Below are 5,084 nucleotides of genomic sequence, written 5' to 3'. Positions count from 1 at the left end.
TAACATGCCAAATTGGGTCTTCTTGAATTTTTTTAACTTTTTCCTGAGATCACTAGCATAGTTCAGGATTGTAGGATCCGAGGGGTTGGACTTTTAGAGGTTAACAGATCGAATGCAGCTTTGGAGTCTATTTGAATTTGGATAAACTCAAAATTATGATCTTTCGCATGCACAACAACCACATTCATCAAAACTTCGTATATGGAAATACATAAACCATTGTCCACAATATGGTCATACATTCCTTGAATCCAATCTCCATTGTGTTTTCTAACCACCACCTCATAGCCATGACCTTTCTAGTGTTGTAGGTGTCACCACCAGATATTAGTGGTTTCTACGACTTTTGGAACAAAGAGAACTATTGGAGAATGAGAAGAACAAGCAATTAATGGTTTACATTGATATTGCTCAATATCTTAGCCCAAATTTGCAATGATGGAAAATATAATTGATATTCTTCCATAAGTGAATTTGCAACTACTTCCAGCACATGATGTTATAGTAAGGGGTGTCATTCCTATTGAGTTTGAGGTATGTGTAGATGAATATAATGTCTTCAACCACATTTTTTACTGAATTAATGCTAGTTGAGTTGGGTGTGGATGCACATGAAATAAATTTGCCCTGACGGTCTTCTCAGGTGGTGGTCGTAGGACGTTCAGAAAACTCATACTCTTCTTGTATGAAGAAGAGGCTAACTCAACAATTTGCAATTTCAATTCAGAATTCAAAGACCAAGTCAATGGACCCATTGAGGGATCCACATTGTGTATCATTTTTTCATGAATGAAATCTTATGCAATTTGCGCAATCTTGTGAGCATGGTAGGTTCCATCACTGTCTAACATATGAATATGCTCAGCTGCAACTACTTCCAGCCCATGATGTTATAGTAAGGGGTGTCATTCCTATTGAGTTTGAGGTATGTGTAGATGAATATAATGCCTTCAACCACATTTTTTACTGAATTAATCCTAGATGAGTTGGGTGTGGATGCACATGAAATAAATTTGATTTGATGGTCCTCTTAGGTGGTGGTCGTAGGACGTTCAGAAAACTTCCACTCCTCTATCTTATGCAATTTGTGCAATCTTGTGAGCATGGTAGGTTCCATCACCGTCTAACCATATGAATTTGATTGATGTAAAATCAATACTCAGCTGTTGGGGAGAGTCACGGCGAGGACCCATGGGCCAAGGCCGAGAGGAGACACCAAGGAGATCTTGGACACCACATCTTAACCCAAAATCTTAAGGCATTAGGTGTATGAGTCCTCTCACTTATAAAGTGCTCCTCACTCTTCTAATCTTCCAATGTGGGACTTCTTTACTCACACTTGAATTCCCAACAATCCCCTCCTCAAGTGTGAGTCAATCTCAAGCGGAAACCTCCAATCACTTGCACCGCCGTTGGATCTCCATCAACGGGACACGTCGCCTAGCCACCATTGCTAGGAAGACTTTCGACACAAGGAGCCATCATCATGATCGTACTAACCATCGGCTCTGATACCACTGTTGGGCCGCAAGAGGATAAGCCGGGGAGCATCACATTGGGCTTACATGAGCACACCAAAGTGGATTCAGAGCCGATGGTTCGTGGATGCTTTACGCCAATTACAAACTAAGTTAAAAACAGTTGTAATAATAAGTAAAAAAATGGTTATTTAGTCTTTTCAAATTGAAGCACCAGTAAGCTGTAGTTTTCTCTCTAATTTGGAAGGAAAGTTTTTTTGCTGTGGGTCCCGCAAAAATCAGTCTTTCCATCCACAGTAATAATGCAAGCAAACAGAGGTGCACAATTTTCGATAATGTTTTCTTTCCCCTCACCCTTCTGTCCTATATTCCAAACAAAGCGTATATTACCCTATCCTATAAATAGGGGTGACTAAACCCTAATCCCTCAAAATTAGCAATGTATCGTCTTCTGAGATTGAGAGGTGTGCGAGGAGCTGCGGCTGTAACTGCAATCATCTGTCAACCATTTCTGTCATTTCAGCATCGTGATCAGCAACAATGTCAGGGGCCACTGCTGGCCAATGTGGTCCCTCCCTTTGTCCGGAACGTGCCACCATTCCAGTCCTTTTCTTCCTCATTTCCTGGTGCTGATTCCAACGAAAATGAAAAAGTAAGTTGATTGATTGATTTTGTCTTTGCTCTTAGAAAAATGACACATGCATTATAGTATATATTACATTGACTGATTGACTGCTATTGATTAGAATATATTATTTATTATGACTGATTGATTGCTTTTGTCTTTGCTCTTAGAAAAATGACACATGCATTAGTAGTATTTATTACATTAACTGCTATTAATTAGAATATATTATTTACTAGGACCGGAATTGTATTCCTACACACTGATGGAGCAAGAAATTCGAACACCGAAAGAATAGAGAGAAAAGGACTCTCATCAGCTGGCGGGGTCATCAGGAATCTCAAGGGGAAGTATCTTAGGGGATTCACAGTATACCTAGGATTTACTAATGATGTAATGGAGGCTGAGGCTGAGGCTTTCTTGTGGGGCATCGAATTTGCACTTAAGAAGGGGTACAAATCTATAATTGCCTTTGCATACAAACACACATATGGTTAGGGAAAAGAGTTCTGAGGTTTGGATGGAAATTGGAGTAGAATGTCTCTTCTAAGCTGAGGTTTTGTTGTAATGATAGAAGTCATATCAAGCATGAGATTGAACACTACTACTAGCTCTACTCATGTTGGCTTCGCGAGTGACCTTTACATAGTAAACTCCCATTGCTACAAGCACAGCAAAAGCAACAACAAAGATAATGCCAATCATTGCGCCAGCTCCGATTAGTTTCCCGCCTTTCTGCTGTGCTGATGCTTTGTTTTCATATATTTGAGTAGCTTCTACGTGGGATGCTAGAGGCAGCGACGAACATTTGGATGCAATGCATGGGTCTTTGTTCTCCGGCTTTCGTTCATTAGGGTGAAAGAAGTAATATGCTGATGGTGGAAAAGCTACAGTGTTCTCGTAAGCAAGCCCATGAGCGGTTCTTTCGGTGGTTCATGAGTCATCGGTACCAAATAGAACTATTCTAATATTACATTTATTGACAGGTGGGTTCCATATTGTTACCAAATAGAGTAAAATTCAAATTTTATTCTTCACGGTCATCATTCACTAAAATTAAATGAAGATTGTTATCAAAATCTATGTTGACTATTTTCTTTTTCATTTTCTGCTCGTTAGATTTTTTTGGGTCAGCTTATAATGATAATTTTATTTTGTGAACGTATTCAGATCGAAAATTATGAAAGGAGAGATGAGATGTAATATGACAAGCCTCCCCAGACCGATATCCAAAAATCTATTAACTTAAGCAAAAATGACAATAGATTATTAAATGTTAATATTTTTTGGCTATGAACCAATTATGTGTTTGTAATTAACAAGTTATATTTTTTGAAGAATTATTACTCTCATGGTATTATAGTTCTTTAAATTGATTTATCAACAATTTAATATATTGTGTGGTTTAACCATGTTGGTTTGATCTATTTTTTTAACCAAATTTGTTTCATACACATCAATACTAAATTTGAACAATCTTCCTCTACTAGTTTTTCATTGGGACCTGGAAAACTAAGTGGTTTGTAATTTGTTTAACTTTTTTTAGTTACAAAATGAACAATTGTAATAATAATTAAAGTTTAAACAGAGTTCATGCATTTTTCCCATATATTTATTTACTCTATAAATATTGGATGTATTTATTAAAAGTACCAAAATCAATCCCCTATAAATAAGGATTACAATTTTTTTTTATACAAATGCAAAGAAAAGTGATTCTCTATTTAATGATATTGCAAAAGCAAACCCTAGACATTAGCCTATAAATAGGGATCACTACAAACCTCTAAGCCCAAAACGAGAAATGTTTTGCCTGAGTGCTTCGTCTGAGAGGGCTTCATCTTAGAATTGCTGCGGAAATGCGTCAGCAACAGCGTCAATGTCCTCTCCCCAAACTACTCCCTTTTACACATTTGGAGAATGTGCATAGAATCAAGTGGTTTTCGTCAATTGGAGCTAAGACTGATGGGTCTGAAGCAGTGGCAGAACTGGAGAAAAAATTGAGGTGGGGCTAAAATAAAATTTTAATACATAATTTTTTTATCGACAATACTCATACACAAAAAAGATGAAGATAAACTTAATTCGTTTACATTAATATTCAAAATTTGTTTTTAAGTTATGTTAATAATTATAGGAATTTTACCTAAAATAATAAGCATTGAAATTTACTTCTCATTTTTTACACCTTCATCTAAATTGTGGTTAAATGTAAAGGTGGAGTCAGTTATAAATGTAATAATAAAAGAAAAGATAGAGGCATAGATAAAAAAATGCAATATAAAAAAAATATTGCCAAAATGAAAAGGATTGGGGTCAAACTTTGGCTGAGAGGTGATGAGCAAAGGTTCTAACCACTTGGACGACATACATTCATTGTCATTCGGACACCTTTTGTTTTATATATTGTTACTAAAATGGAAAAAACCTAAGGACATCTACTATATTAGATTTTTTTGAAATTTTAGTGGGAGTTAGAGCTCCTCCCTGTCCTAACTAAGGTATGCCTCTGGTCTGGAGATAAAAGGGTGAAAATGGCACAGATCTCCATGCTCATGGGTCTGAAGAAGGAAGGGCTAAGCAGGGCACAAATCTCCATGCTCCCACTGTGATCTCGAATGGAACATACTCAGGTTGAGAGCTTTAATGGCAGGTTCACGAAGAGGGCTCGTTCTTTGTTACTACACGCGTCAGCGTCTCATGTCTTGAATCATTTGCTTCCTTTATCACGATGTGACAATGTGACTCGAATAAGCAATGTGGAAGTCAGTTGGTTTTCTTCCTCAATTTGGCCAATTTGGGCCATTGGTGAAGGGATTGATGGAACAACTGAAAAGGAAGTTTAAAAGAGGATGATAGCACATATCCAAATCCCCACATCCACTAGTGCAATATCCATTGCTGAAAAGTAAGTTTATCCTTCTCTTGAACCCATTTGGAGTCTTCCCGCTAGAGTACAATTCAAATTTTATGCTTCTTAA

The sequence above is a fragment of the Lotus japonicus genome, chromosome 2, assembly GCF_012489685.1.
Source record: "Lotus japonicus ecotype B-129 chromosome 2, LjGifu_v1.2".
NCBI lineage: Eukaryota > Viridiplantae > Streptophyta > Magnoliopsida > Fabales > Fabaceae > Lotus > Lotus japonicus.
The sequence above is the reverse complement of the archived record's forward strand: the minus strand, read 5'-3'. Positions refer to the sequence as shown.